Source organism: Bactrocera dorsalis, chromosome 1, assembly GCF_023373825.1.
Source record: "Bactrocera dorsalis isolate Fly_Bdor chromosome 1, ASM2337382v1, whole genome shotgun sequence".
In the NCBI taxonomy this organism is placed as follows: Eukaryota; Metazoa; Arthropoda; class Insecta; order Diptera; family Tephritidae; genus Bactrocera; species Bactrocera dorsalis.
In genome coordinates this window covers 93,028,239-93,053,622 of record NC_064303.1, presented here as the reverse complement: position 1 = coordinate 93,053,622, position 25,384 = coordinate 93,028,239, and positions in this window count along the sequence as shown.

Below are 25,384 nucleotides of genomic sequence, written 5' to 3'. Positions count from 1 at the left end.
TGATTCACGATAATGCACCAGCGCACAAAGCGATCATTGTGAACGAGTTTTTGAACAAAAATTCACCAAATATCATCGAACAACCACAGTACTCTCCAGATATGATCCCGCGTGAGTTTTTCCTGTTTCCAAAACTCAAACTTCGTGGAACCCGTTTTGAGAGTATTGAAGACATCAAAACTAATTCGCAACCAGAACTGAAGGTCATCCCGGAATATAGGTTTAAAAAGTGATTTGATTGTTCGTTGGAAGAAGTGTATTGCCTCAGAAGCGGTCTATTTTGAAGGGGATATAATAAATTTAAATGAGTGATAAGTTGTTTGTGTTTTATTTCAAATTTTTGGTACTTATTTGACCCTAAGAGACTTTCTGATCTACTTGCTCTTATCAAAGTCAATCTCGTCGCAAATGTGGTTATTCTGACTAGACACTGTGAGGTAATCGATGTCCTATACCATAGGCACACACGCGGTGATGCTGATTATTTTGGTGGACGCCAACATTAAAGTGATATTATGCACTACCTTCCAAACCTAACCTAATAATCATTAGACACCGTCACAAGTACCGAAATCCTGCTCAACACTCAATGTCGTAAAAGTTTCGAACGAACAATACCAAATTTCATTCCTATTTCGTGAATTCTTCGAAAAGCCTAACTCCGTGCCTCTAAATAAACACCCTTTACAAGAATTTTGTCCACAAACAATCTTGATTTATGCCAACCCTTTGTCAAGTCACAACTGATTAACATTCAAAGTGACTGCAAATATTCCCAGCGAGTTATCAAAACAAACAAAGAAGAGGCATCTTCACGCTTTTGACCCCTTTTCTGTCAAAGTAAATATGGAACCGCACAAACCAACGGCATAAACAATATGAATATTCACCGCATCGGAATGACTTCATCGCAAAAACCACGAATGAGCGGGGCACAGAGAGCACTGCAAATGAAATCGGTCGACGATGCGTAGGCAGAGGCAGAGAGCAGGGCGCTGCGAAGGGTTGACCAGAAAACACTTTGCATTAATGAAAATCACAATTTTTAATAACATTGCTTTTGTTTTGTGATTATAGTGGCACACCGAGTGTAAACAGGCAGCTGTTTTGCGGTTTTAATGTGTTGAAAAATGTTTGTGAATGAAAAAACAACAATAAAAAAAACAATAATCATTTGTGGCATGCAATACAAAGCAACAAACAAATATAAGCAGCACGGCGCTGCGATGGCACGCTGTTTTCGCATAAACCAAATAAATGCACACAATCATGCATGCGAGCGCTGGAAAATGCGGATTTTGAAAGGTGTACAACACTTTTATGACACACTGTGCGGCAGGCGGTGGCAACGTGTGGCAAACGAAGTGTGGAGAAATGGTGAAAAAGTGCGAAAAAATATGTGACACGAAGCCGCAAATGTGGACAGCCGCATATAAACATAAATATGCGTGAAAGCGCAACAACAACAATAACAATAGTACAAATATTTTTGCTACGACACATCCGTGTGCGAATATTTAATGCGAAAATATCGACCAACGAAAATACAAAGGTGCAGGAGTACAGAAAAAGCAACAACAATAATAAAAATAGCTACAATGAGCATCCATATGCAACAGCAAACAGCATAAGTGTCGCCTGGCTGCGTTATTACTAGTATACTACATATATATGTATAATATATGAATGAATGTACAGACACTCAAAAGTGAGATTTTGCTAAAAGTCGCCGCGAAGCACACAAAAAGCATTTCTGCATAGATTTCACGTTACAGAGTTTATGACCCTTCAAAAGGCAGCAAGAAAATAACAACACAATCGCTGAAATGTTTACTGCGTTCGAAGCCAAGGCTCTATAAAATTTTCCTTACACGAGGACTCTTTTGTCGACCACACTGTTTTCTTGTAGGCGAAGAAAGGCTAGTTTGGAATTGTTTCCAACCTCTCAGAATAAAAAATTAGATGATTTACGCTTTTATCGCGGAATCAGTCTCTTTTATATCGCATATATGCTTCTTTCGATAGTATTGTGTTAAAGACTTAAGTCCTTTTTAAATAAGCTGATTGGACCGTATCAGAGTGGCTTTAGCCCTGGCAAATCCACCATAGACCAGATTTTCACAAAACATTAAATCCTAGAGACGACACTTGATAATCCGATCGACACCCATCACCTTTTCGTCGATTTCAAAGTCGCTTTTGACAGCATAGGAGCTTCCTCTTCCTCGCCATGTTTGAAGTTGGTCTTTCTGCGGAGCTCATATGGTTATGCAGAATGACGTTGAGCACACCCATCGGCTCTGTCAAAATCAGAGAGGACCTCTCCAAGCCTTTTTATACCAGACGAGTTTGTTTCCTCTCGAGCGTCCTTTTCAATATAAATGGCGTTAACCTGATCCACAGTGGCTTTTTATACTTTAAAAGAACGATGCTACTGGGGTACGTCGATGATGTTGACATTGTAGGCATTAACAACAGAGCTGTCAGCGCAGCCTTGCAGCCTATAAAAAGAAGCGAACAAGGCCTGTGGTGACTGAGAAAAAGACTCCTCATGTCTTGGGAACTACGTCCCTACTGCCAACTATAAAGTTAAAAAAGTTAAAGACTTTCTATATCCCTATCTCGGAACCAATATGACGAATAATCTAAGCCTGCGGATCAAGCGCCGAAAAACCCTTGCTAAAAGGTGCTACTTTGGGATTAGTAGGCATTTCAAACGCAGACCCCTCTCTCGACAAACAAAAGTTGCGCTCTACATGTAAGTCTCTTATTATTCCCGTCCTATTATAGGGAGCAAAAACTTGGATGATGACGTCCTCAAATGCGAACGTACTTGCAGCATTCGAGAAAACTGTTCTTCGCAAGATCTTTGGAGTCGTCCGCGTGAACGAATAATATACAAGCATATGGAACCGCGATATGTATGAGCTCTACGAAGACATGGATATCATTAAGCGCATAAAAATTCAATGCATCCATTGGAAAGAGCAAGTGCTTAGTGACCTGTTTGCACTTAGAATGAACACCTGGCATGACGTCGCAAAAATAAAGGCAACTGGCAAATTTTTGTCTTCGCGGCCCAGACTGACCCACGGTTGTAGTTCTAAAGAAGAAGAAGGTATAAAGCCTACAGGCGAAAACAGAAAATTGTTCAACTTTAGTTGGCGATTTCGTTCGGCGAGCTTTATGCGATTTTCCAAAAGAGGCATAAGTGATGAAGATTTCGTTTGACTGCACCGAGGACATATTTATAATAAATACAACAACTAATTAAGATATTATGTATATATAAAGTTTTTAGGAGATGTACGAAATGTCATTGCTTGTCAGAAAGGAATCAGTAAGAATCGTTTTGTGCATCAAAACCATATGTGCTTTTTTCAAACAAAACAAATGAAGCTTGTACTCCAACTACTTACTCATTACTTAATCAGACTACTTGTATTGTGTCTCTTTTACAAAAGACCTACTTAGACCTTCGGTTTCAAAAAGACTTCACATTGATTGACTAACCATCTTGGTCTTCAGTTTAACTTCCTCACCTATGCTTTTGGGTTTGTTTAAAAGCAAAGCGTACGCTAATAAATAATCAGCTAAAAGGAGACAGTAAAGGATTCAATAGAATTTGAGGCGATCCTCAAAAGCTACTTGCTTCAGAGGCTACGAATAATATTATGATCAAACACAAAATGGTTAAAAGAGTTCAGTTTCTTATCAATCTCAGAGTGAGAAATGAAATAATGTCGAACACAGCTTCCGAGAAGAGTGCACCCGCCAACTTGGATATTGTTGACATTCCTATTAATTCTCTAGTTCTTAACGAACAGTTCTCTCCACCGGCCGAGATCTTCTCCAGATATTATCTCTGGTAGGTTAAACCTTACATTTACTACACTCTTAGGATGGAGCTCATAAAACTCTTATCCTTTACGTAATTCTCTTAAGAGGTCTTTTCTCATTTCAACTAGTTGTATTAGTTACAAGTAGTTCCAAGGGTAAAGGGGCTAAGACATAAGTGAGTATATATTTTATGAGGCAAAGTTTGTTTTATCTCCCTTTTTCCAATATAGAACTTGAAAATAAAAAAACAACCAGCGTTACAATTTTTTTATATTCCATTACCTTGCTTAACTCTCTTTTAAGGAGTCTTACTTACTGAAAATACTTCTTATATTTCAATAACATTACCCATTTTGCCACCCTCGAAGCATCCCCACACTCCTACAAAGATCTTTAGCTATACAGAAAAACCATTAGTGATGTATTACTTCCACAATGCATCACACTAAACTCCTCTCTAATGTCCTGTCTTTGTAAGCAACACCAAAGCTTTCATTAGAAGCATTAAACGTCGGTTAGTGCTTTAACCTTTCCTCACGCTTTCATTGAATTTCGTCTATCCATCGCATCTTCTTCACCCACTACTCCGCATTCGTGATTTTGACGCGCATATTCTGCAGTCGTTTTTCTTTTCTTTTTGCTATCATTCAACGCCTTTGAAGTGCTTTTAAGTTTCTAACTCGTTTGGCAGGGAAGAATAGCTCAAGTGTGACTTTGGTGTGTGCTCTTTCTAAACTCATTTCCAACTCATTATTTGCAACGCCGTTTTAGTGCTCCTCCACCGCTTGGTGTTGTTGTTGTGTTGGTGCAACGGTAATTTGTTTGCTTAGTTTTATAATGTAAATGTATATTTTTTTTTTACACAGACGCTTTTCTTGCGACGAGATGGATCATAGCTTAAGCGGGAAAAACTGATAGCTTCAATAATAATTTCATAAAATCATGAAAAAGGAAGTTGAAATGGTCAAATAGATATGTGCACAAACAAGAATTACAAAGGTTTCAGAGCTTTGACAAATTTCAACTCATAAAGTGTTCTCAGCTCTATCATGCAAAACAGATGATTTTTCTTGTGTCTTCTGGCCTCTTGTATGATATGTGGGGTGCGTCTGGTTTTATAAAAATACCAATCATTAATCAAACTCCAGTCATAGCGCAAAACTCCGACAAGTAATTTTCACAGTCTTCTCTGGAAGCCAACTTTATTCCAATAAGAGAGTTCTGCATTGACCGAAACAAATGTTAGTCCGATGGTGCAATGTCGGGGCTATATGGTAGATGCATTAAAATTTCCCAGCCAAGCTCTCCGAGTTTTTGCCGAGTCATCAAAGATGTGTGTGATCTGGCGTTGTCCTGTTGGAAGACGAAGCCCTTTCTGTTGATCAATTCTGGCCGTTTTTACGAGTATTCGTTTGCTTGCTTCAATCTCATCAGTTGTTGACAGTAAGATATAGAATAAATCGTTCGACCCGGCTGGATCAGCTCATAGTGGACGATTTCTTTCCAATCCCACCAAACGCTAAGCATAATCTTTCGAGACGTCAATCCTGGCTTTGCGACCATTTTTTGAGCTTCACAAAGCTGTTACCATTCGCTTCAGAAATGCTTCAATTTCATTTCGTTTCAGCAAAGAATCGCAGATGTTAATTCGGTTCATTAAATTTTTCATAGACAATTCATGTGGTACCCAAACACCGAGCTTCTTTTTTTTAATGACTCAAAACAATTTGTTGATGAATGTTAAGCTTCTTAGCGATGTGATGGCTGCTTATGTGATGATCCTGGTCTATCTTTTCCATAATTTCATCGACTTTTTCAACGATATGTCGACCAGAGTAAGATGCATCTTTCACATCGAAATTTCCAGAACGGAAGCGAGCGAACCGAAATTTTATAATATAGCGAATTTCTTCATTATTTTCAATAATTTTTGAACAGCTGTTACTTTGTTTTTCAACTTTACCCAATTTAATTTTTTTTTGTTGAATGAAAGCTTGAAATCTCGCTATAAGGTCTGACACAATGTGATTGGTAGCACTAGAGATATACGACTGCAACGATATCTATTGACAAAATACGAAAAGACTTTTTCGACTACCCAATATTTTCAAGTAGTTGAAAACGATATGAATTTTCCTATAAGACAGTATACCACAATAAAGAAAAGGAAAGTGTTATTCAAGTGGCTGTATTGGTTCCGAAAAGCTAAGAGCTATGCATATTCGTTGAGTGTTTGGAATATATTTGTCCATCTAATATTGGTCATGTCATATTGAGATTGTAAGAATCTTGTTTTTGACTTTTCCAAAATTTGCGTCGTAGGTAAATTCTGAACGCTCTCGGTGGCTGGGTAGTTTTCCGAGCATATTCCAAGCAGAGGTCTTTGTTATAAGTCGGTGCTTAGAGATAAAGCTCCAACACAACTATAGCAACGAACGTATAGTTATATTCAGCGGCAGTTAAGTGCCACTAAAAGCAATCTCTGCCTACGAGATCAAATCGCATTTGATGCTGGAATGCTTAGAACCTCTGAACAGTCTATCAGTTCCTAACCAAGTGCGTTATCTGGATGCGCCGTTACAAAAGTATAGCCGGGAATGAACTGGCTGATGAGCTCGCTCGCTCCGCAGCATCCACCAACATGGCAGGACCTGAACCGTATATTGCGGTTGGTCCCTATACCATAAAGGAGCTGGTCCTCAAGGTTGAAGGAGGCCAAGTTGGTAATGCGTGGTTACAACATCCTAATGGACAAACTCGGACTACTTGTTGTCTTCTACACTGACCAATGCAAGCTCAAAAAGCACTTACTTAACATGAACCTAGTTTACATAGTTTTAGTTACATATCAGTCTGTAGACACAAGATAAAGACCTTTGGATACATGTTTCTAAATTGGGATCACATCACTTTAATAGCACCGAGCAGTATATTGGAATTTATCAGTATGCTGGAGCTAAGTGAGTGATTCTTGGTGCAATCCTAATTTATTTATATAGCTTAATCTAATCTAATGAGTTTTGATGTGATAAATTTAGGTGTGGTGAAATTATGTATGGTGAATTCAAGTGTGGTAAATTTAAGTGTGGTGAATTTGGGCATGGTGAGTTTAATTACGACTATGTACCGTTCTTCAGTTAAAAAAAAATTCTTCGGGCAGAAGCTACCCAAGTCAAATCGATAGCAAAAACAGCAATGCTCCAGTCTTTATGAAAAACAGCTAACATAATAATAATAAGCTTATTATTATTAATTTCGTTCCACTATCCAACATTTTAAATATTTTTCGTGAACGCTAACTACAAGCTAATTATATTAGTTACAAATTATTTTATAATGAATTTTTCTAACCTCAGCAAAAAATGTGTGTGTGAAAAATGAAAATAACTGTAATCTATCAGCACATGCCACAAAGAAATCGATTTTCTGCCAAGCAACTAACATTAATCTTAATTTCTTTTCTATTCTCTCTTCCCAACAATCTCGTTTCAGCGGACATCATACAGGATTTAGCTAATTAATTAAATCAAATAAGGAGTAAAATAACAACAACAACAAACAAAGCAACTGATATTAAATTTTTTATATATGTGGTAAGCTTAGGAGTAGTTATAGCAAAATACAAAAAATAAAAATAAAATCGAAAAAAGCAAACAAAAAATTAAAATTAATTAGAACTGCACAAATTTGTGAATACACACACAAACAAACATATATATACACATATACATATGTACATATTTGTACACGCACATTACGCTCTTCACATCCGGCACTGTTGTATTTAAAAATAAATATATATATATTTACCACTTATTATATTGTATGTATGTAAGCTAAGTACATAGTGATACGCATAGTAAATAAGTGGAAAACAAAAATGGAAAACAAAAACAAAATTAGTAAATAAGGCAATAGGACACTGATTAGCTGACTAAATATGATACATAAAGGAATTAAGGAATTTTATTGACTGTTTGAAGCTACGAAATAACCGACCAAACCAAAAAGTCGAACAAACCGCATACCACAACAAAAGCAAAAACAATTAACCAAATACGCGTGTACCATTTGTGTTTGTTTGTTGTAGTTTTGGAGCAAAATTGTTGAAGCGGAAAAGTCATTTAGTGGTTTTGTGTGTGATTTTTGCCGAAATTTGCACTCGAACAAAGCATTTAAATTGCGCATTAACGCAATGATGCCAATAGCAATAACAACAGCAACAACAAAAAAATGTTAAACATAAAAATGCCGGAAAAATTGTGCAAACTAACTTAGCATTTCACACTAATTTCTATTGTGGCACGCACAAACACAAACGCACGTTTAGAAATGCACGCTCACACATGTACGCACGAGAAATCAAATTGTGTGTGGTAGTATGTGTGAAATGAAAAATGTGTATGCCAACAATGCGAGCATGTTTTGAAATGTATTGTTTTTTTTTTTGGTTTTTAAAAAATTTAATTTTTACGCGCCGCAAAGTATGCAATACAATGCAATGCTTGCTCAACACTTTGCAGCGAATTCAATTGATCGTGTTGGTTTATGTATAATTCGTGTAACAAGCCGCCAAAAATGTCCTGCAGAAAAATTATTGATTTTCATGATTTTACAAAAATTTACCACGAGGGTTTGGTAGGCGCAAGCGCGATGCAAGGCCGAAATATTCCATCAAGTACCGAGGCAACTCTAAAGAAATATTGAAGACGGCAAGGACAAACTTCTTCCTTAATTTTTTCAACTAAATAGTTCAAAGCTTCAGATTTCTAATACTCTTCATTGTACGATATGAATTTTAGGAGCTTGAGGCTATGATACGAGCATGAAATTTACCATTAAGCTACTTAATATATGCGAACAATGCAGCTCCATGTCTACTTTTTATGTATTTTAGCACTCAGCACTAATTCAGCTCGAATTAATCTTAGCTGAATAATGTACTGAACAACAAAACTACAAGAAACGTTGTTTAGATGATTAACTATTTGCTGCTCTTTGACTTTAGTACTTATTCAGCTCCATATAATGAAGATAATGGTAGCTGAATAATGCGCTAAATACCAAAACTCTTGAAAGGACTGATAAGGTGTTTCACTATTTAGTTCTTTCCAATTTCAGGTGAATGTGGTGAATACCAAACTTTCTTGAAATGTTGTTTGGGTGGTTTGCTATTTGGTGTTTTTCACTTTTAGTGTTTATTCAGTACCATAAAATAAAGATACTGGTAGCTGAATAATACGCTGAACACCAAAACTCTTAAAAAATCTTCTAAGGTATTGCACTAATAAGTTCTCCGAATTTCAGGCTTATTCAGCTCAATATAAGTAGCTGAATAATGTGCTGAATACTAAAACTAGTTGAAATATTGTTTAGGTGGTTTACTATTTGGTGCTGTCGGGTTTTCGCGCTTATTCGGCTCCATATAATGAAGGTAATGGTAGCTAAATAATGCGCTAAATACCAAAACTCTTAAAAAGCCTGATTAGGTGTTTCACTATTTAGTTCGTTCGGAGTTCAGCGCTTATTTAGCTCAATATACCGAGTCGGAATAACCTTGATTAGCTGTTTTACTAGTTGGTGTTTTCGAATTTCAGCTCTTATTCAGCTCAATACACTGTTAGCGGTTTAACGCGCTTAATACCAAAATTTCTTAAGATATGGGTTAGCTGGTTTACTATGTGGTGTTTTGGATTTCAGCACTACTATCTGAAATGTTTATTAGCTGGTTAAAAAGTCGAATTTTGAGCTTCATTCTTCGTCGATTCGGAATTCAGAGCTTATTCAGCTCAATATAATGGTAGCTGAATAAGCCGCTGAATGCCAAAACTCAAAGAAACTCTTATTAGCTGGTTTACAATTTGGTGCTTTCTGATTTTAGCGCCAAAACTGCTGAACATTCTGGTTACTATGTTAACAAAACCAAATAAATTCAGAAAGCATGTAACCAGCTTTTAAAAGTAATATCCAAAAGTTTTAAATTTTGAGAATCTGGAAGGTCTAATATATTCGGATAAATATTTTGAACTATACACTATGCAAGGGGCAGTAATCTCTAAATCGCTTAAATTATTCGTAAGTAAGCTACCTGGTTAAGCTCCTTTCGCAGACTTATTTCTTTTTACCATAACGTCAATTTTATGGTAGCTCATTCTGGTCTGTCTTTGTGAAACTTTCTTAACGTTTTTTAGTTATATATTACCGAGAGTTGCTTTGAATGTAAAAAGCTGTCTGTATTGGGAACTTCAAAATACTGAGCTCAACTAAGGAGGTTGCCTACTTCAATTCCTTCAAGTTTAAGTAAAACTTAAAAGCAAGAAGCGAGAACATATGAGTGTAAGAAGATCCAAAATGAGTGAGTGCGCTGGAAAAAGAATTTAGTCTCGATCATTAGTCGAGTTTAAAAGTTTCCAATATGAGTACAATCGAAAGGAGGCGAAAACAAATATGTTTCTTTTGTATAAGCAATACTTTAAGAGAAGCTTGTAGACGTACATCAATCAGGGATAAGTAATAAAGGAATGGTTTAAAAAAATAAAACAAGTTAAATGCCATCAATATACATGCATAGTTGTGGATTCCTCGGCCATCGAATATAATCACTCGAGTGATATGAGTTAAATCGAATAAAGAAAACTTCACTAAAATAATTTTGGATGCGTTTCGAAATTTGAAGAAAACTATACTATACGATTATTAGAAACCCGTGCAACTGCATTTTTTACTTCCTTCTCTATATTTTGTTCAAACACCTAATTCCACCACTGACGTTCTTATTGGTAACTTAGGTATCAGGAAGAATAGCACATACATATATTGTATTCTGAGCAAATTAACAACAACAACAAAGCACTGAAAGCTAATATGCAAATTATAATTGTTCTGTGTGCTACAACATAAATTTTTTCATGTACTATACATATAAAGCAACAATAGTATTTAGCAACAATAACAATTTCGAAATACGTCGTAAATTGTGCGGTATTAGTAAAATGCACGCGTGATTAGTTCGGAATTTGGCGAAATGATTTATGTTTCAGCGCTTAACAGGCGAAATACTACGCTATTGTTGTTGTTACACTAAACATTTTTGCTTTCGCGGATAATTTAACAAAGCATAAAACATATGTTTGTATGTGTATAATGAGCTGGGTTAATTGACCAACTGAAATTTTAAATCAAGCGCCGTCACAAATGCCATAAAAATGTATAGGACTTCCAGCTGTTAAAAAAATGCTGAAAAAATTTGTTTGCACTACTGTACTTTTGAGTATTAAGTTTAAATTTTTGAAAAACTGTTTAATGCAACTTGATTCGAAAGCACAACTGAGTTGAGTTTGAATTTAAAACTGTAGAAATTTTTTGGTTCAAAATTAGTCAAAATATGGAAAATAGTAAAAATATGCACGTTTTATCAACAATGTAGTATGGTGGCAAACCGAAATATTGAATATTGCAAGCACTGCACAAAACTATTTCTATTAAACGCACACTCAGAGATAGGTAAAAAATTTAGTAAACCTGGTGACTGTACTAAGTTATAAAAAAAAACAAATTTTAAAATTTAAATGTGGTGAGTTTAAGTATGGTGAGTTTGGGTATGGTGAATTTAAGTGTGGTGAGTTCGTGTATTTACAGTTTAACCACTGTGTATTATACAACTCCATTATAAATCTAATGAGTTTATATGTGGTGAGAAAGTATTTACGACAAGAAAAAGACAGCTTATAAATTAATAGCATAATGCAGAAGATTTTCATAGTTATATGTTTAACGCATGCAAATTTGATAGCAATACTCGTATTTGCTGTTTTATTCGACGAAGTAAAACAAACATAACCTGATACAAGCTAAATGACAATAGCAGTGCTGCGACGGATGAAGAAGAACCCGCATCAAGAATCTATCGCCAAAACATTGTAGTCCCGCCATTCGAAAAAGACGAGGTGAAAAGGCTCTAAGTTGGTTTAAGAGTTAAGTTGGTTCAAGAACAACAGAGACCCACGGGCTGATGGATTACCGGATAAGCTTTTTAAAGTTGGCGATGAGGAGCTGTAAAAGCGCGTATTCCAGCTGCTAAGCATGATTTGGTCAGATGAATACATGCCCAATAATTGGATAAATTCTTGATATGAGTCTACTCTGCCCTATGCACAAGAAGAAAGATCCCATAGTCTTCGCTAATTAATTCGGGATCAGCATACTTACATCGCATATAAGGCTCTTTCGACAGTACTGTTTGAAGGACTTAAGCCTATTGTAAATTAGGTGATTGGACCTTATAAGTGTGGCTTTAGACCTGACATCACAAAACGTCAAATCCTAGAGACGACACTTAACAAACTGATTGATATCCATCACCCTTTTGTAGATTTCAAAGTCGCTTTTGACAGCACTGATAGAAGCTACCTGTTCGACGCCATGCCTAAATTCGGTATCCTTGCGAAACCCATATGGTTATGTAGAATGATGTTCAGCATAGCCATCAGCACCATCAAAATCGGGAAGAACCTGTCCGAGCCGTGCGATACCAGACGAGGTTTTGGTCAGAAATATTCCCACTCGTGTGTCTTTCTTCAAAATGAGGGAAAAAGTGATATGTGCCACAAATCTCAATAGCAGTGGCACAGTCTACTCTAAAAGTACAAAACCACTCGGATACACAGATGATATTGACATCGTAGATAATAATAGAGCCATCAGCGCAGCCTTCCAGCCTAGAAAACGAAGCGAAAGAGGCTGATCCTATATTCAACGAGAACAAGACAAAGTCTGAAGAAAAAGCGCAGAATAACCCTCGCCAACAGGTGCCGCTTTGGAATCGCTAGGCAGTTGAGAAGCAGATCCCTCTCTCGACAGGCAAAAATTACGCTGTGTAATATTCTCATTGTACCCGTCCTATTATTATTAGGACCAGAAACATGGACGATGACCCCCACCAAATGAGAAAGTACTCTGAATGTTCGAGAGAACTGTTCTTCACAAGACCTAGGGAGCCATCCGAATGAGCGATGATTAGCGAAGGAGTCGGAACCACAAACTGTATGAGCTCTACGGCACCATAGATTTAGTTAAGGGCAAAAAAACAACGAATACGCGGGCTAGGTCATATGGTTCGCATGAAATATGATGCTTCAGCGAAATCTTTTTCGACTCGAAACTCATGGGTGGACCAAGGAAGCAAGGACGTCTACGCAGAGAGCCAAGTACATGGCGACCTGTCTGCACTTGGGAAGTTTTGTGTTCTCGGGCTAGACCGACCATCAGTTGTAGTGCGAAAGAAGAGTAATCTCATTCAAGTGTTTAAGTGTATAAAAATTCGTTGCCTACCTTTAGGCACGCGCACCAAACAATGCTTTTCCGCGCAAATAAGCACTAATTTATTATCTAACTCTAATAATTGTAAAACAATAAGTAATGACCGAAACACTGATTTTCGTTATTATCTGTGATTTTAGAAAATTTTTCACATAAAATATACGCATGTACTTTTATGGGTGGCAGCCACATGAAGGCTTAATAATTTGCATTATACAACAAAACCAGACCACAAAGCAGCGCCCACCAAAAATGCACAGTTAATCCGATTTAATTTCATTTGGTTGAGATTTCTATTAAAATGATACAGTTATCATTGCCTATCATTAGGCGCTTAGCTGTGAAATGTACGCGCTTACATATTTGGCGCATTAAAAAGGCAAAGTGGAGCAAATTATTTACAGTGGGCGCTGCTAATAATGGTCTAATAAATGTAAAACAAAAATATTTTTTTTTATTTGCTTAATTTTTTTTTCATTTTTATGTAAACGCTACACACATGTATAATTTTAGTATCAAATTAGTTGTTTTTCACAGCTAGCAACCTGGCGTGTTGACGCTCGTGATTAACCGCTTCGTTAGCATTGTCCTTCTGGTCTCTAATAAAATTCAATATTTGTTTAGCCTGCTTTTAGGCGTTATATTAGTTTACCAGATAATTAGGGCGCGCCCAACTGTGCTGATTTCACACACTAGTTTCGATTTCTCTCGCTCACTCACACACTCTTTCACTCTCTACCACTTTCTCTCGCTGTTTATCAACCAACCCTGCTGTGTAAATTCATACAAATTGCTGTTTGCTTTTTGGCGCATATTTTTCACCGAGATTTTAATTATTGCATTAGCGTATATTACCAAATCAAAGCTTACTATTTATTATTTACCGTGTAACATTTGCATTTTGAATTTCCGAAAAATCTGCGTGTCGCCTATTATTTTATTAACGCACAGCGGAGCGCGGCGAATACAAGTGATTCAATGAGCGTACGCAACTAAATGCCTCACATTTGCCAGCGTAATACAATTTGTTGAATTAATATTCGAATTCCTGGTAATAAATATAATTGGAGAATTATTTGCCAAACGCACGTTTAATATCATTTCGGGCATTATTTGTATGCGCCAATTCACAAGAATACTATGAGTGGCGCGGCGCGGGGTAACAAATTTATTGACGCAATAGCTGATTGCATTACAGTTATTTGCGTACTATGCAAGCGATTCTATGTAAATTTGCTAGAAATTAGTGCGTTAAATTTGGAATAGAATGCTCGTTAAATGTCGACGAATGTTTCGTAATAATATTTATACTATACCAAGAACGAATTTTTGAATTCAAAACTTCAAAGTTCGAGTGCAAAAGTGGGTATTTGTTCTATCTGTCTTCATAACTAGGCACATAAAAAGTAATAATCGTTAAAAATATATAATTCCGCTAGGTGGCGCTAAGATTTCCCTTCGAAGAACAAAATACAATTGAAGTAAAAACTTAGCTTGTCGACGAATTTCCGGACACTGTCCCATTAAAACCAACCATCAGGGATTGCTAAGTTTAGACGTGGTAAAATGAGCACCGAATACGTTGAATGCAGTGATCGCCCAAAAGAGTTTGTTACCGACGAAAACATTAAAAACGTTCACTAAAAATTTTTGATGACCGTAAAGTGAAGCTCTTTGAGAGATTAGGCACTTGAAATATATCAGCTGATTGTATTTGGAGATGTTCAAGCGTAATAAACCCGAGCTTTCGTGTCGATATGTGTGATCACAGTCATCCAATGTACAGTCATCCGAATGGACTTTACACGCTGAACCCGCTCTAAAGTTAGGAAAATACAACGATCGGCTGGCAAGGTTATGGCGTCTGTATTTTGGCATGTGCGTGGAAGAATGCGAAGTGTCACAAGTAAGTGAAAACGATGTGCAAAAATCCATGAATTGAGCCTCGAATTGCTTCCACATCCACCGTATTATCCAGATATGGCCATCAGTGACTGTTTCCTGTTTTCAGATCTCAAAAGAATGCTCGTTGGAAAGGCAAAGAACAAGTCCGACTACAAAAATGGTATCGAAAAGCTGAGGGTCGCTTTAATAAGTAGATGAATTGAAAGGAATTCTCCTTCCCTTCCCGCTTACGCGGTTATTGGCCAACTGATCTCTCGTACGGAGTGGGGATTTTCTTCTCCTCTCTTACTAAGACACATTAAAGAATAATTAAAACAAACATTCTTAGCAGGAATAAGGACGTTTATAGGCAACCGGAATGCAGAAGATGAGGTAACCACTCAAGTTATGCAGAAAATATCCCTAAAAAAAAGATTCTTAAGGAACTCTTGTTGGCTTCGGTTCTGAAGCAACTTTCTCATAGTAAAAAAACTATGAGACTTGAGAGTAATCACAAGTGTACTCAATAGAGTGTGACAACAGAAAACTTATGTTAGAATTCTAAGATATTTTATTTTAACTTCAGACAAACAAAGGTTTAGTTTAGTCTTGGAACCTCTAAAATTAAATTATAATCGAATGTTTAACCTAAGTTTACATCAAGACCTTCAATCTGTTATGATAACTTTGCCTACAGTCTATTTGAGGGTCCTATTGAAACGCATCTAAGCAATGTTCACTCTGGGCGAAAACATTGGTGAAAGGAAGATTTACAGAGTAGTTTTTAAAATTTTATAGTGATGATAGTGATGAAGTCGAAAAATTTTAGAACTCTTGCTTACCACACGATCTATTGGAGTCATTATCTAGATGTCAATCTTTTCTGAAATAACCTAGTTTGTGATGTTCCCCACAGCAAAATATTTCTATATTACTTTAACTTAGAACAAGAAATGAGCATGTACATTCGTACACCAACAAAGTTTTGGTACAATGACTTCTTTCTTGACCACCCCAAAGCCCAGAACTGTAAGGTACATCAATTCTTTAAAGGTGAAAAGAGCCTTTATACCAAATGAATACGATGAGTATGACTAAAAACCACTCAGCTTATATTAATTGACCTAAAGTAAAATTAACCTTTTCGGCTATATGCGTTCTTGCACGAAGATATGATATCCTGAAGAAAATAGAATTGAGGAAGACATTTCTCATAAGGTTACTTTGGTTTAACAACTCAATCGAAAGTACTATTGTAATACCAATAAGACTAAATCCTTTTGGCAGAAATATACGGAATTTATAGATACTAGTACTTTGTAAGTGTATGTTCTAAGTGCAAAGAGCTTCTACTCGACTTTAACTAACGAGATTCTGTGACAACAGTTAATACGGATCAGACTGCGAACGTCGTTCCCATCGAAAAATTCAGTAACTACTGAAACAGTTTTGAAAAGGAAACATAGGCTTTAAATCTTAGGCAAAAACAGAAGGAAACATTCGTACTTGCACTGTGCGTTCCAAAGAGTTTCTCGTCACAGATATCGTTTCGAAGACAATGCAAATCATTGCAAGGATACAAGGGTTTGCAATTATGTTTTATAAATGCCGGCGAACAATTGACAGCCACGGCTGGCTCAAGGAAACTCCAGCCAGAGACCCAATTTTCGGGTACTTTTTGCACCAATTGAGAGCGTACTTTAGCCATAACGCGTCGAATATTATTTTTCAAGGCGTCAATCATCTCGAGTTTATCTGCGTATATAAGCGACTTCTCATAACCCCAGAAAAAATAGCCTAGCGGTGGTTGATCGCAAGATATCGGAGGCCACGCTACAATCCCACGAGAGGAGACAATGCGCTTTCCAAAAGTTTCTTTCAAGAAATTAATTTTTTCGTTGGCTGCATGGCATGTAGCGCCGTCTTTTTGGAACCAAATGTCGTCCACATCAACATTCCTTAATTCAGGTTAATAATCAGTTCCTCATTGACTCTAATATGACTTTAACAGCTTCATTCATATGGACAAATGATCCCTCTCTATAGAGCACACCAAATAGTGACTTTTTGAGGATCAATAATAGCTTGTCAATTATCATTACTTCAAATGCAAAAATTTTGTCATTAATTCAGCTTGAGCAGACGTTTGCTTGATTGGTATAAGCAAACGTCAGCTCAATCTGAACAAAGTTTTCCTGACAAAGGGGGTGAAATGGGACGAGGATGGGTGGCCATTTCGTTTTGAGTCCATTCACCGAACACTTGACGCGCTTGATCTTTCCGCAAAATTATCCATACTGTGGATAGTCGCAGCTCTGATCGTTCCGGCGATGGCGTATGAACTCGTACGGGTCTTCTTCGATGCTCTGCTCCACAGCATCAATAACGTCTTTGGTGCGGTGCCGTACGTCGTCTCTAAGAACGGGTATTATTCAGTGGAATCATATTTGCCTGAATTGCCGACTTTGCTGGGCAATTATGGCGACCGAATATTGGAATAGTAGGATAAGTACCCGCTGGAGTAATGGAGCCAATTGGAGATTCCAAATGTAGACATGTGTGTTGAATACACTCAGAGCTGAAGTGTTTCAACAACTCGGACAACTTAGCAGAACAGAATTGAGACCCGGCCGACGGAAGGAATTGAGATACGCGAGACATAAATTCTGACTTTTAACCTCAGTAGTAACTTGGGAGTGAATCCTCTTCTGCGTGATGAAGAACTTTGTGAGATTTTGCCTATCAAAATGAAGTCTACATTCGAAGCAAAAAATCCACAGGTACTCTACTCATAATGCTACCGAAATCGTTCAGGTTTTTTGGCCAATGGATTAAACGGAAAGAAGAAGAGCTTTTAAATTGCGTGAGACGAAGAAAATTCACCAACAATTATTGTTGCAACGTCATTTCTAATACAAAGTAATAAATAATAGAACATTTCAAAAATTTTTACAAATTCAATTAATATTTAAATGATTAAAAACCAACTTTTGTCAAATACATTCCTCATTGTCGGTGAAAATCTTTTGGCGATTACGGCGTCGTAAATTATTAAACAGATTTTTAATCACTTAAAGCAATTGCTGGCGCGTGAAAATGACATTTCACTTTGCGATGTGTCTAAATGCTTTAAAGTGCCAGCCAGTCAGTCCTACACAAAGTACAGTCCAAATAGACTCAGTCAACTAATGTTGTCTGTGATTAAGTCCGTGAGTGTGTGTGGGTGTGTGTAAATGCCTTTACAATTTATTTTTCACTAAATTATTTACACATAACACACATATTTGAGATTTCAAAGTGCAAATATTTGCAAGCAAAAACAAATATTTGCATATTTATTTGCATAAATGTGTAAACACAGGCAAACAGCAATGTATACACACCGACAGACAGATACAGACACAGGTAGGACATAACAAAATTCGTCAAATAACGTAAATAAAATCATAGAAAATTCATTACTTAATCAAAAATTCATAGAAATCCATTGACAATGGCAATGCCTGGAAATTTAAATGTTTTGGACACAAAATGTTAGCATAAACACAGGCGCACGCAAGTAATGGTAATTAAAACATAATTTTGCAAAGAAGAAATGATCACAAGAGTATGAGTGTATGTGTGTGCGTGCAAACAGTAAGCCACAAATGCACAAACACAATTAGAACTCGCAAAATTATGCATGTGTGTGTGTGTGTGAAGCGTGTGTATTAGTTAAATGATTTTTAATTGATTTTGCTTCCAAGAAAAGTCATGCGTAATTGAATTTATGCATTAGCAGACAGTTTATTAAGGCGAGTGAATGCACTTTGCATTAACGGTTTATTTGCTCATTTATAAAGCAAAATTTGTAGTAATTTTTAGTGTGCAACATCAACCGGAAATGCACAGTTGAGGAAATTATCATTAATTGTAAAATAAAATAATAAAATAAAATCGATTTAAAAAAATTTTTTTATTGGAATTAAAATGTAAATAAAGCAACAAAAATGTATGTATGTATTATTTATATGTAAAAGTAAGTAGGAAAGCATAATTTATGAATAATAGAAAATTCAAAATAGAGACTTTAAAAGCACTCAACATGAAAAACTCACAGTATACTTGAAAGAAGTGTTTAAAAACATTAATTTGAAAATAAAATTGTTAAAATAAGGAAGTTATGCGCATAAGCTGCTTTGTTGGCAGCGTAAAAAGTGTTAGCATGCAAACATACAAATGAATATGAGTCTATATTGTCACCTAAAATGCAAACTAACAACATTTTTCATAAGTTTACAGCCGAAGAAAACCGATCTCATAGAAACCACTCACATTGAAGCAAAATTTGAGTTTCGGTTATAAAATAGTTATAACAAATGGTTATAAATTGGTTACATATTGGTTATATATTGGCTACATATGGGTTATATATTGGTTATATCTGCTACTGAAAGCTTAAAATGTTATGCTTACTGATATGTAATATGTTGTAGTGAATCATAAGCAATAAAAAATTCAATTTTGATTGTTTCGGTTATAAAATGGTCATGATAAATGGTTATAAATCGGATATATAGGTTATTTATTGGTTATATCTGATAGCGGAAGCTTAAAATTTGATGCGTACATGTATATAACTAATATCATGTATTGCATCGTAAGCAATAAAAAACTTAATTTCGATATTTTTGGTTATACGTTGTTTAGTATTTCAGGTAACGATATGTACTGATAGTGAGCAGGTTACCATATACATACACAGTGCGGCAAGTTAAAGTGCGTTTTTAAATTAATTTAAGTGAGTATTCTATAATTTACAAGCAGAAATTATAAAAATAAACCAAACCGTTTACTTTGGTGGCACGGAAGCTGCAATATTGTACACAAATCTTAAAGTTTTCACACAATAACTTGTTTTTGAACGATCAATTTGTATGGCAACTATATGCTATAGTAGTCCGATCTGAAAAATTTTTTTCGGACTTTATACCGTTGGCTCGGAAATTGATTCACGCCAAACTTCGTAAAGATATCTCTTAAAATAAAAAAGTTTTCCGTACAAGGACATGATTTTGATTGAACAGGTTGTAGGGCAGCTATATGCTATATTAGTCCGATCGGAACAATTTCTTCGCAGTTTGTACCGTTGGTTTTGAAAATAATTTACACAAAATTTCGTAAAGATATCTTTCAAAATAAAAGAGTTCTCCTTACAAGAGTATGAGTTTGACCGTACAGCTTGTATGACAGCTGTATGCTGTAGCAACCCGATCTGAACAATTTCTACGGAGATTGTAGCTTCGTTTTTCACAATAATTCGTGCCAAATTTCGTGTAGATATCTCGTCAAAGAAAAAAGTTTTCCTTACAAGAATATGATTTTGATACTTCAGTTTGTATGACAGCTATATGCTATAGTGACCCGATATCGGCAAATCCAACAAATAAGCAGCTCTTTGAAGAAAAACGGCGATGTGCAGATTCTCAGATCGATAACTCAAAAATTGAGACACCTGCTCGGCTATATACAGTTGGACAGAAGGAACTGGCTAAGTCGACTGAGCTCGTCATGTTGATGATTTATACATACAATGTAAATAAAATATTTTTTTCTGACTGTTTCTATAAAATTAGTAATATAAATAAAACAATAATGATATAATAAAAGTTTAAGTTTTAATATAATAAAAATTTTACAAATAATTGCAATGTGTTTAGGGAAGGTTTTAGTTATGGCTGTCCTTCGATGGAATTCTGTTTAAAATATATTTACTCAAATACACGTAATAACACATATTTATTATTATTTATTTTTTTTTACTTCTTCAACTTGTTTCTCTCTCGTCTTTTCCAAATACCTTCACATTTATAAAATTACGCTTAAATTTTTTAATTTCTGAACCATCCACCATTTCTGAATCTACCACCAAATTTCGCACAGTGTATGTATTCGAGTAGCGCTCACTCATGCTATAAAGACTTTAGCATATTATTTTATGTAAATAAGCAAGATAAAACAACTAATTGTGGTTCAAAAGTAATGCATTTATATTAATAAAAAATTAAATTTTTGTGAAGAAACTGTAGATTTAAACACTATAAAAAGAGTAAAACTACACTTTAACCCTAAAATATCTTAAAAAAAGCAGAAATGTAGAAAACTGGTTGGACCACAGCAAATTTATTAACGAAAACGACATTACCACAAATCCAGAAATCTGAATAATTTGTTAGAAAGCATTTTTCGATTCAGCTCCTACTTTATTCGCTAAGCTCTATTCGTTATGTTTAAGTCCATTTTCAAAGCAAATAATGTATCAACTGAAGAAAGAAGAAAGAAGTTTTTTTTTGTGAATTAGTACTCATTACTAAAGGTGTAACTATATTTATTTTATTATACCAGTTTATACCAGTTTTGTTCGATTCGCCAATTCCAAAGATTTTCTGATTTAAATAGCTTCGATCTCTTGAACCCATTTCTCTACTTTTCAAGTTAAATGGTTCAAGATGTTCATTATAAAAATTATGACTTTTGGAGTCACAGCACTCACTCGTAAGTTTTACGAGTATGTTATGAAATCTCGAGCGAAAAGCAATTATACATATATTTAACTTTACTCTCTCTTTCTCTCATTCACTGACAAAACGAGCCACAGGGTATTTTATATATTACTTCCCATTCTCTTTCTCTTGCCCACTCTCAGTCTATAAAACCCACTGAATAAAGGCCAAAGTTTAGTAGAAGAGACGGCAGGTTTGTTTAACATTAAAAAAAGTTGTTATGCGCTAACTAACAGCAATAGCCGCTTTAGCAAACAGTGTTGCCAACTTCGGAAAAAATTACAATGGAAAATTTAGAATAATACGTATAATAGTAGCGTGCCGTCACATCTTTCAAACATTAAAAAACGAAAAAACCATGGATGAACCAGCCGGCGGAAGGCCTGTGACGACGGATACCGATCAAATCATGGAAAACATCGAGTTAGAACGGCATGAAGATGGCAGTTAATCACCAAACCATTTTAAACCATCTGCAGAAAGCTGGATACACAAAAAAGCTTGATGTTTGGGTGCCGCATGATTTGACGCATTTTTGAAGCAAATGGTGACTGGCGACGAAAAATGGATCACATACGACAATATAATGCGAAAACGGTCGTGGTCGGAGGCCGGTGATTCGTCCCAAACAGTGGCCAAGACGGGATTGACAGCCAGGAAAGTTTTGCTGTGTGTTTGGTGGGATTGGGAGGGAATCATGCACTATGAGCTCCTCCCAAGTGGCCAGACGTTTAATTCTACCATTCACTGCGAACAACGGGACCGCAGTTCATTGATGACTAGTTAGAAGCTACGGGAACTCGGATGGCAGGTTTTATCGCATCCACCATATAGCCCGGACATTAGGAGCGCTAAGTGATTACCACTTGTTCCTGTCCATGGCGATTGCCCTTATTGGTGGAAAGTTGAACTCAAAAGAGGCTTGTGAAAAGTGGCTATCCGAGTTCTTCGCAAATAAGGAGGGGGGCTTCTATGAACGGGGTATTATGAAGCTGCCGTCTAGATGGAAACAGATTAACGGACGAAACGACGCATATTTCAACAAAATCCGATCACTGTAACATTTTTTATAATACATTGAATAAAGAGCAAAAAGGCAGATCGGAGATATATAACGCCTTATTGAACGGAAAAATTTCATGACACACCAAACCACGAATATTTTGTAAAATTTTCATAATTTGGAAGAACGAGTCTTTGATGGCTTTGTATCAGCCTTGTATTTTTGATAATACTGAATCGCTGTAATTTGGTTAGAAATACAAAATTTGAGACAAATTCTTTGAACACTTTCCCGTGAAAGAAAAGCTCGTGTTGAAGGGGATATCGCTGTCATTCAGGCCAGTGTTGAGGTCATTCAGAATCAATCGCTACAATATCGTTCTGCACTGTTGTGTCTCCCTCATCCGACTGAGAGTTGGGTTTGACTTTGCATCCCTAAAAGACTGGATCGGTACAAGAGCTGAAACTTCACAGATGATTCGAAACAGTGTAGCTTTATCGATTGGGCGCTAGAAATCATGGAAGCCAAGGGCCATTTTTAGTCGAAAAATCATCTACTCATGTGAGGCCCATTTCTGTCCTGACACCTTTATCAACAAGAAAAATTGCCGCTATTGAGGTTGATGATGAAAAGGGTACATAATGAAAGTATTGCACAAACTGATTAAAAATATTCTTGAAGTTACTCACAGCAGGAAATAAATATATGAATCGAAAAGTTTAAAGGTTAATAAGGCCTTTTTATAAAACGATGAAAAATTTGACGCTCATTATGACAAAATTATGACAATCTATAACCAAAAGCCCGAAAAGGTACTACTCTTATAGTTTAGACACTTTTATTTGAAACTTAGGGACAGACTATTATAGATTTGTTTCAGATTTTGGGTTTCGGAGAGCATATTGCAGGAGATTTTATGGAAGCACCAATTTTAAAGAACGTGACATATTGCTGAATTTGTAACTTTTTATACAAAAATTAATTAATTTTAAAACATATCGTGTATATTTCGAAATAATTTCCTAACTATTGCCATCAAAATGTTTTTTTTTTACAAAATATATATGTACATAAATATTTGTTGCATGTAATTAAATTTGGTAAATAAAACAGTGAGAGAAACAACAATTTCGAATGGGTTGTAATGCTGTTATTTGCACTGGTGATATTTAAATAGGAGTAAAATAGAACTTACCTTCATATACTGCACCCAATATAGTTACATAACCATTAAACACACGCTTTTATGCACAGAAGAAGCTTAAAAGAGAAAATGAAAAAAATGCTTGGCATAAAAACATTAAACAAGAAATAAAGATTATATATTAAGCTTATAAAAAATATCAAAGGTGACACGAAAATAATTGTAAAAAGATACTGAAATTAAAAAATAACAATTTATAAAATAAAAAAAATAAAATAAATTAAAAATATAAAAAAACAATAAAATGAAACTAAAATAATTAAAAAAAAAATAAAGCACAAAAATTAAAAACTAAAAATAATAAAATAAAAAATATTAAAAAAATTAAAAAATCAAAAAATAATTAATTAATAATTAAATGAAATAATTAAAAACAATTTAAGAATATATTTAAATTAAAAACCGAAAATAATAAAATAAAAAAACAACAAAATTAAAAAAAAAATTGTCAAAATTCCACAAAACTAATTCAAATAAATGTAAAAACATTATAAAATAAAAACTAAAAATCACAACAAAAAAGTAATTAATAAAATTAAAAAAAAATTAATTTACTTTAAAAAATTAAAAAAAAACACATTTCAAAAAATAAAAGTAATAAAACAAAAAAAAATTAACAAAATTAAAAGCAATTAGCAAAAACCAAAATAATTAATTAAAATTAAAATAAATGTAAAAAATATTGAAATTAAAAAATACAAATAATAAAATAAAAAAAAAATATTAATAAAAATAATAAAATAAAAAAAAATAATAATTAAATGAGGATAAATAAAAAAATCCATAAAAATAATTAAATGAAAAAAAAAACTTAATTAAACTAAAAAAAATAACAAACTTAAAAAAACTCAAAATTACAAAAATTCAAAAAGTATGCATTAATGCGAAAATATTTTTAAAAGACATAAGAGAAACTATTAAACTGAAAATTTAAGTGTATAGGGATAAAAACGAAACAATTTTAAAATAAAGTGTTTTTTAGAAATTTTGAAATAATTAATTTTTATGCAAAAAAATCGTTTATTTTATTAAAGAAATAATATATTTATGTAAATAAATACTAAATGCCACTGAAAAATGCAAAATAACGCAAAATCCGATAAAAAAGTTATAAAATAACGGTTAACGTAACAGTTAAAATAACGGTTAAAACTCCAAAATGAAACATTTTAGAATATTTGTAAATAATTGAATTCATAATTTTACCACTACAACCAACTACTTACGTATGTATGTGTGAGTCTAATCTAATTGTAAATTGTATGAAAAAAATATAACACAGCGTGTTTCACACAAAAAAATATCGCATGCGAGATTTGCATGTGCCTGCCATAAAGAAAACAGCGGTAAAGCGCACCGCAGCCACACACATGAAATTTAAGTAACAGCACGGATATTATAAATATATACAGATAAAGATAAATAATATACAAGCATGTACATATATGTATTATGTAAGTAAATATACATACATACACGTATACTTATACAATACCGTTAAGTGAAATTTATGATGGAAAGTATCAATGCAAATAGTTTTTATTGTACTTCTTATTCCTTAAGTAGCTCTTAGACTTTCTTTTAAATATTAGA